The 9514-nt window shown below is 39.2% G+C and overlaps 1 long non-coding RNA gene across 1 annotated transcript in view; it reads right to left on the bottom strand.

Annotated features, from left to right (window-relative positions):
- Nucleotides 1-6047: 6047 nt before the first annotated feature.
- The window catches only part of LOC130456475 (uncharacterized), an 88391-nt gene continuing 84924 nt past the window's right edge, over nt 6048-9514 (bottom strand). The window contains exon 3 of the long non-coding RNA XR_008915398.1: nt 6048-7506. This is a non-coding gene — a long non-coding RNA (uncharacterized LOC130456475). The remainder of the gene's footprint in view (nt 7507-9514) is intronic.

The raw sequence follows: 9514 nt of genomic DNA, 5'->3' as shown, positions 1-9514 counted from the left end.
TATGGGGCTTAGTGACTTAGAATTCCATCATTAGTGGGAGGCAGCATGTCATAATTGTACTTTTTTCATGATGTGTAAGGAGGCATTCACTGGAGGGAGTGGGAGGGCAAACTTTGGGGGAATTCTCCTTGAGTGAACAAGGACAAGTTTGACAACAAGTGATGAGAGAAGACTAAAATGAAATAACCCTGAGGACGTTGTTTCTCCTGATTTTGGTAATTTTTTAAAAGTGTTTGCACTGAAACAAAGTACCACTGTGTTTATAAAGGAAATAAAGCACAGGAGCTGCATTCTTACCAGTACATTTACTGAAGAATGAAAAAAGCATAGAAAAAGTACACAAAGTCAGACTTTTTGAAGTCATTTTCACCACAGCTGAGAAGAATTGAAACAAATTAAGGTATGACATTTTCCTGACTTCCAGTGTCTCCCAGTCTTGAGGGAGATGCTGTGAGCCACCTGGAATCCTCAGGTTGTAAGGGGAGAGGACCCAACTATAAATCCTGAAATGCCCCAAGATTTGACTAGCATTGAACCTGTCCTCTATCTTTTAGGAGGGAATAACGGTCTGGCTCCCTTTTCTCTAAGATTCAGATCTCTTTGAATTAGTGTTTCCCTTTTGTCCAGTGACTATTTCCTCTATGCCCTAGGCTGACTCTGAATGTACTCTCCTATATCTATTTGTAGATTCAATTTTCATTCAAACTGCTTTGAGGAAGTTGTTTCCAAATATCCTGTTTGAAGGAGAAAGTGGTTGATAGAATTATGAGTGGTCATCATTTAACCATAGGAGATGTGGAATGAGGAATTGAGTTTGACCTGCTAAAGCTCTCCATTTTGACCTTTAGGAGCATCATCCTGCCTTTCCTCAGGAAGACAACTGTTCCCTAAAGCCCTTTCACTTGCTCATGGAGATTTAGGTAGATAACAGGTGTAGTGTGATAAGGCACAACTCATTGGATACGGGATCCCTGAATGGATGGTTCCTTAGCAACTGATTCCTTCTCTATTATATTCAAACATATTGAAATTTTCAGCATCCTTAAAAAAACCCAACCACACACACACACACAGAGCCCTTCATTTAACCCTACCAGCCCTTCAAGCTATCATCCTATGTTTCTTCCTTTCTAACCTCCTAAAAAAGTCGTCTATGCTCACCCCTTTCACTTCTCCTAACTCCTCAACCCTTTGCAATCTGGCTGTCAACTTCATCAATCAAATTGAAATTGCTCTTTCTCCAGTGTTACCAATGATCTCTTAATCACCTATTCTAATGGTCTTTTTTTCATTTCTAATCCTTCTTGACCTACCTGCTACATTTTACACTGTTGATCACCACTTCCTGGATATACTTCCTCTTTGGGTTTTTATGATACCACTCTCCTGGTTTATTTCCTATCTGTTTATTTCCTATCTCTCCTTCCTAATTGTTTTTTTGTTGATTCATTGACATTGTCCCTCCCCAACCCCATTCCTGTCAACTATGAATGTTTCCTAAAATCTGTCCTGAACCCTCTTCTCTTTCCCCCTTCTCTTGATAACTTTATTAATGCTGCTGGGTTCAACTGTCATCTCTATGCACATGCTACCAAGTCTAAATACCTAGCCCAGGTCTCTTTCTTAGCTTCTGTTCTATATCAGCAATACCTATGAGAATTTTCAATGTTCCAAAGACATTTTAAACTCAACAGAACTCATCTTTTCCCCCAGATCCTCCTTTCTTCCCAGTATGTTTCTGTTTCTGTCAAAGGTACCACTTTCAGTATCACAGATTCATAATCTTGGCACTATTTTCTACCCTCAAACTATCTCATCCCATATATCTGATCAGTTACAATATCTACCTTCTCGGCATCTCTCACAAATAACACCTCTCTATTCACCCAGTTATCATTTCAGTCCAGTTCCTCATCACCTTCTTCCTAGATTATTGTCTCCTAATTGGCATCCCTGACTCGTCTCTATTGACTTTGCCAAAATAATTTCCTTAATCACAGACATTAAGGTCTCTTACTCTAATCAACCAATTGCAATAACTTCCTATTACCTCTAGAATAAAATATAAACTTTCTGCTTAGCTTACAAAAGGGATCAAACATTCAGTTCACCCCTAAAACTCCTGAATGTAGCCAAACCAAATTAAACTGTAATTGGAAAATGTTTAACAAAATTAATAAAAATATGCTACAACATTGATAATGTTGATTTGTGGTTTTTGAAGTCAATATGTGGCCTGAAAGGATTAATTTCTATTTGAGTTTATATAACCAGGTCCTAAGCTACCTTTCCAGCCTCATTAGACATTATTACCCCTTTCTCGCCATTCAATCCAGCCAAACTGACCTTATCTCTGTTCCTTGATCATGACATTCCATCTTCCCATTCGGATACTCTGTAAGGTCATCCCCTGTGCCTGGAATATATTCCCTCTTCACTTCAGCTGCCTTATTAAAGTCCCTTTTTTCCTTTAAGATGCAATTCAGGAATCATATTCTGCATGATGCCTTTCCTGAGTCTCATAATTATTTGTACTTTGCCAAACTATCTTATATTTAATGACTTTGCATACATATGTATTAGCTTTTTATTTATGCTATATACATTTATATGTATTTTTTTTGCATATTCGATGAGAAAGTAAGCTCCTAGAACAATGGTGGTGAACCTATGACATGGGTACCAAAGATGGCATGCAGAATGCTCTGTGGGCACACAGACTACCCCTCAACCCTCCCCCACCCCAGTTCATTACTAGAAAGGCAGAGGGACTCAGATGGAGCTGCTCCCCTCCCCTTCTCCACCCATACATACTTCTCATCACCTTGCCCCTCTCAGCAGCCCAATGGGAGCACTTCCTCCCCTGTCTGGGGTAAGGTGACATGCACTCAATCTAGGGGGTGGGGTGGGACAGGGCCTGGCACTCTGTCTCTAAAAGGTTTGCTATCACCATCCTAGAAAGCAGGGATTGTTTCATTTTTTTTATTTTTTTTTTAAAAACCCTTCCCTTCCCTCTTGGAATCAATGCTGTGTATTGGCTCCAAGGCAGAAGAGTGGTAAGGGCTAGGCAATGGGGGTCAAGTGACTTGCCCAGGGTCACACAGCTGGGAAGTGTCTGAGGCCAGATTTGAACCTAGGACCTCCCATCTCTAGGCCTGGCTCTCGATCCACTGAGCTACCCAGCTGCCCCGGATTGTTTCATTTTTGTACTTGTATCTCCAGGGCCTAGCATAGTGCCTGGCTCATAGTTGGTGCTTAATAAGCATCTTTTGATTGATCCATGATCCATGATTGTAGGATCACTAAAAGAGCATTGTCTTCCCCTGGAGTATTCAATTTTTTCTTTTAAGGAGAACTCATAACAGAACTCAGTCCTTTTATCATCTTGCCATCTGTGTTGGAAGGTTGGGCTTTTGATGCTATCTACACCTGACCCTGAACATGTAGTAGATGCTTAATAAATTTTTATCAAATTAATGAATGAAGCCTTCCTATGCTGGCAATCCTGGGAAGGCTTTTATCTAGCCCAATTGCTGTTTGCTGGGTCTGTCACTGTTTCTGATTCTGCTCCTTTGCTCTTGCATAGATAGATACCTCCCACTCCCACCCCCCACCCAGGTCAGTCTCTCTCTGCTCTGTGTCACTACTCAGCACAGAGGCTGACTGGAATGCATTTCCAAGCTGGGCTTTACAAGGCACTGATGGGACCATTTTGCACAGAAGCTGTGGGGTGGATAACTTTGTTGATATCCATTTGGGAGTCATTTATGTGCTATTTGGGGGAATTTGAGTCCATGGAAGCCCAGTAGGGCTGTTTTCAAATGACTTCTCTTGCTACCCTTGGCTAGTCTGAGAATCCATTTTCTGTGTCCCAGCTTCCCCCTGCTACAAGCTACTTTAACTAGGTCACCAAAGCAGTGACAGTAGTTAGGACTGGGATGCCCATTTCTTCTGTTCCAGAAACAACAAAAGGAGGGTAAGATCAAGGAAGACTTTAAAGATAGGAAGACCTAATTCAGAGGAATTAGTTATATTTCCTAGTTAGGATCATTTCAATAAGGAAAAAAAAACAAACAAACAGAAAGGCAAGTCTCTTCTGGTTATCATCACCCATGATCAATTAGTCCAGAGTTAAACTAGCAAAAGTCAAAATAATTCAGAATACCTATTCACTCACTTCCTTGTGTCAACTGAGAGAATACAAACAATAATTATTGGAGCTTATGTACTCTAGGATCTAAACAGTGGCAGTTCATTGTTCACCAGCAGGACCACTAGTCTATTCAGACAGAGCTTAGCCCATGCACCCAAGGACTGAAGTAAGCAATAATGTTCTTCCCTCTTGATAGGGTTACAGCCAATCTATTGCAAGATGTCACAGAGACACCTCAAAGGGTAGTGCCTAGGAATAGACACCTACAGAATTGGCAACAGCACAGAATCATTGCAATTTAGAGCTGATCTCAGCAGCTCTCTCAGATCAGGTGACCCAAGATGAAATGACATAAGAACTAGGGTCAAAGGAACAACGCAGAGGCCTTAAAGGCCTTTGGAGCCAAATGAAGAACATGGTTTGTACCTCTCAGCATCTCTGGGTTCAATGCAGAGGAATCCCTGGGGAAGCCTGTGTTCCAACATTCAGACCCCATTAGGAAAGTGGCAAGGCATAGGACACAAAAGTGCATGAAGCCTCTTGGTGAGATGATAAAGATGAAATTTAAGATAGGAGCCATTCTGTGAATCAGAAAAATCTGGTTTCAAATCAAATTCAGACTAATTATATCACTTAACCCCTTTGAGTCTTTGTTTCTTCACTATAAAATGATGACTTTGATAGCACCCACATCACAAGATTATTGTGAAGATCAATAATATATCTATGTAAAGCACTTTCTAACCCTTACTATGCAGCTGGATAGTGTAGTCAATAGAGTGCTGGATCTTGATTTGGGAAGATCTGAGTCCAAATCCAGGCTTAGACATTAGTTAGCTATGTGACCCTGGGCAAGTCACTTAATCTCAGTTTCCTTAAGTATAAAATGGGAATAATAATAGCATTTACCTTCTATGGCTGTTGTGAGGACCATAAGATAATATTAATAAACTGCTTAGCATGGTGACTGGTAAGTAGTGTGTTTTTATTGTCCTTCTGTCCTTTTTCAGTCTTGTTCAAGTCTTCATAATTCTTGATAAAGATATGGTTTGTCATTTCCTTCTCCAGCTCATTTTACATATGAGGAAACTGAGGCAAACAGGGTTAAATGACTTGCCTAGGGTCATACAACTAGTAAGGTAAACAGTAGGTATTTAATATTTTCTTCCTTTCAATATGTAAGTAGTTATTATTATTATTCTCATTCTTATATAAGATGGAATCCAGATAGAAAGGGTCCTGGGATAAATTTCTACCCTGCTATTTTTCTTTTATGTTCAGTAGATTATTGCACAGGTTGATAAAAATGATTGTTTTTCTTAGCTGAAATATTGGTATCTATGCTCATCCTCAAAAGGCTCACTAAAAATATTTTTTGACAATTCAGGTAACAGAAATGATGATGGGAAGATAAATACTTCATCACATTGGCACATAATTTTGATTTTTCCCCACTTACTCTTTATATTTTGAGAGCTTTTTGTTCAATTAAGACTGGCTATTATTCATTGTAGTCACATTTATTAAAAAATATTGGTCTTCATTTTTGTGGGTCATTACATCTAGGAAATGGTGGCAAATATTTTTGTCTGTGTTGATGCTCCAGTTACATGATAGTTTATATAATTTGTTGGCTTTTGAAATAAATTTTGGGGTTTGTATTTGCAGTATAGAGATATAGCATCTGTTAATTTATAAAGGACATTGAGCTTCTGGCATATATATTTCTAACCACTTAATTATGTATTTCTGTATATTAAGTAGGTTCTATGTTGTTGATATTAGCAAAATCTTCATCAATGTTTGGGCTCCTTAAGAAGGCCATTTGCAGGCAGCTAAGAGGCTCAATGGATTGAGAACCAGAAGGGAGATCCTGGGTTCAGATATGGCCTCATACACTTTCTAGCTTGTGTGACCCGGGGCAAGTCATTTAACCCCCATTGCCTTGCCCTCACCACTCTTTTGCCTTGGAACCAATGCACAGTATTGATTCTAAGATGGAAAGCAAGGATTTTTTAAAGGAATTTTATGTAATTTCTGGATATTGTTATTTTATGTAATTTCTAGATATTGTTATTATTGTCATTTGCCCCTTAGCATTGCCATAGAGCTCTTCATAACTTGTCTCTTGTTTCCAGTCTTTACCTCTTTACCATTACTTACCTCTGTACATGCCATGATATTGCCATACCACCCTACTTGATGTTCTTCTCCCTCAATGTTGCAGTTCCTGCCTCAAACTTCCCAGTGACTGCCTCCCATATTGGGAATTGTCTCCCTCCTCCCCTCTGCTCTTAGAATCCCTGACTTCCTTCTAGATTCAAATCAAGTGCCATCTTTTGCAGGAAACACTTCCTGGTTCCTCATCACCCTCATACCCACTCTGTGCTTCCAGCTGCTAGAGTAGCACTTCTCAACCTGGCTTCCACAGATAGATTTCAAGGGGTCTGTAAATGTACATGGGGAAAGTTACATTTTTAATTCTGTATAACTAGTTTCCTTTAAAATCATATGTATTTTATTATATACATTTAAAAATATCATTCTGTGAAGTCTATAAGCTTCATCAGACTGCCAAAAGGGTCTATGACACAAAAAAGGCTAAACTGCCAGACAGAACCTTTCCCTTTCAGATTAGTTTCCATCTACTCTGTGTGTATCTTTGATGTCCCGATTTATACATGTGTCTGTCCTCTTGCCTGTTAGGTTGGAAGCTTTTTGAGAGCAGGAAGTGTTTTTCCTTTTTTCTTTTTATCTTTGGCACTTAACACAGTGCCTGGCATATAGTAAGTGTTTAATAAGTGCTTGTCGATTCATTTATTAGAGATAGAACAATCAAAGACAGGCAGAAAAGGAGGAAGGAATAGAAAGATTCCTGAGGCATCAACATTTCAGATTCTCTTCATTCACCAAATGGACATTGCCCTAACCAAGAGTAAAGAATCTACCAAGGGGATAAGATGCCCAGACAGGCTGAAAAGACAATGTCAGGACATACGAAAATATAATTAAAAGGTTATATTGCTAGAACAGCAGGGGTTTAGTAAAAGGACCAGTCTGACAGAAGAAGGCAAGCTATGGGAGAGAGGTTATATCGGAGGACAGTGTCATTTTAAGGCAAGGAGGTGAAAAGCCATTTGGAGCTGCAAATTGCAGTTGTAACTTCAAGCCCAGGCAGCTTTTCCATGAACATAGTATAGGGAAGACAATTGGAAGCCAGCCTGATATGTGGCCACATCTCCTTTAAGATTACCCAAAAAGCAACATTTTTCCATTTCTTTATTAAATGCTTGACTTTATTGATTTCTTTTGTTTTTATATCACCTTCATTTCTGAATATATCACTCTTCTCTCTGGTTTGTAAAAAAAAACAAAAAAGGGGTAAAAGCAGGTCAGCAAAACCAACAATATATCAACTAAGTCTAATATTGTATACAATATTTCTCCCTTAAAGCCCCTCCCCCCACTTATGCAATGATAAAGGAGAGTTACATTTTCTCATCTGTTCTCCTGGGCCAAGCTGGTCATTATAATTACACTGTTTTCAATTTAAGGGTTTTGTTCTTTCTATTTACATTCTTATGGTCACTGTATATACTATTGTTTTCCTGATTTCTTCTGGAGCAGTTTATATAGGGAGCCCCAAAAGTCTTTATTTTATTTCAATCCAGTAATAGCTTTTTAATCTATTAATAGCTATGAAAAGTTACAGCTAATAACTATTTATGCTATTCACACTAAGACTTTTGGGACCTCTATATATGTTTTTCTTTGGGGAACATTTTCAGATACAAAGGATATCAACAACATAGACCATGTCCCTAAAGGGCAACATGTAATAGAAATGTGGCTTTATAACTAGAAAAGGCCTTAAATGCCATTAAGTCCAACATCTTCATTTTACAGATAAGGAAACTGAGATATATAGAAGTTAAGTGATTTACACAGGGTCACCCAACTGGTGTGTGTCTGAAGCAGAATTCAAACTCAGATCTTCCTGAATCCAAGTCTATTGCTGTTTCCATTATTCCATCCAGAAATATTTCTTCCTATCCATCCACCTTAAGCAGGTAATGGCCAATTGTCCATCTAGGTCAGAATTTGAAATGACACACTTTAGGTCAGCTAGGTGGCTCACTGGTTTGAGAACCAGGCCTAGAGATGGGAGTTTCTGGGTTCAAGTCTGGCCTTAGATATTTCCTATCTGAGTAACCCTGAGCCCAATGGGAGCACACAGTGGGTAAGGTAGGTGGCTCACAGGTGGCAGAGCTAGAGGGGAGTAGAGTGCTCAGGCCACTCCCCTCCCCCTAGATGAGGACATTCCTCACTTCACTCATACCTCCATCCAGCAGCCCAGTGGAAATATTTTCTCTCATGTGTGGGGTAAAAGGGGGTGGGGGCATACCCATCATGTGGGGGAGCATGACACCTAGTGGGTGGGCATGTCATATGATCTGGAGGTGGTGGTCTGGGGGTAGGGACGGGCATTCCATCTCTAAAAGGTTTGCCATCACTGCTATGGATATTGTCATCTTCTAGATAAAGAAAGAATAGAGAAATTAAGTGGTTTGCCTAGAGTCACACAGTCAAGCCAATCAATAAACATGTCAAGCACCTACTATGTGCCAGGCATTGGACTAAGTGCCAGAGATACAAAAAAAGCCAAGATGGCTCCTGCCCTTGAGGAATTGACAATCTAACTGGTGAAACAACACTCAACAGTCAATTCAAACTCAGTACAAATTATATATTCAATTCTATTTCAATTCAATGAACATTTATTAAGCACGTACTATATGCCAGGCATTATACTAAGCACTGATACAAATAAGAAAAAAGAAAAACAGTCTTTGCCCTCGATAAGCTTACAATCCAATGAGGAAAGCAAAATACAAAATGAAGCTAAAAAGCTGAGGGTGAGGCAGAAGTATCCAGTGTGGAAGCACAATGATAGGAAAGTTGAAACTAAGCAAAGAAGCTGGTGGCAAATGAAGAGATACCTGAAATTCTGAGTCCTCTATAAAAGGAGAGTTTGGGAGGATATTTTTTGTTCTGTCTTTCAGTCAGAGGGAAGACATGACTGAGTGAGCTGAGAAAGTATTGATTATTATCAAAACCTGAGTTAATCTACAGGATAAATGGAAAATAATCAACAGAGAGAAAGCACTAGACTTTTTTTTTTACACTTTTAATTTCAATCCAAATCATCAACATTTTCTCCATCACTTTTCCAAGTCCAGACAACCAAGAAACAAATCAAGTCCTGATTTACAGGGTTGGCCAATCAATATCTGAGGGATAAATGCTCACTCTGAAAGTTTGTATTTTTAAATCAGTTTTATTTTTGTTCCAATTTCTCTC

The sequence above is a fragment of the Monodelphis domestica genome, chromosome 1 (genome assembly GCF_027887165.1).
Source record: "Monodelphis domestica isolate mMonDom1 chromosome 1, mMonDom1.pri, whole genome shotgun sequence".
In the NCBI taxonomy this organism is placed as follows: Eukaryota; Metazoa; Chordata; class Mammalia; order Didelphimorphia; family Didelphidae; genus Monodelphis; species Monodelphis domestica.
This window is presented reverse-complemented; position numbering and strand designations above follow the sequence as displayed.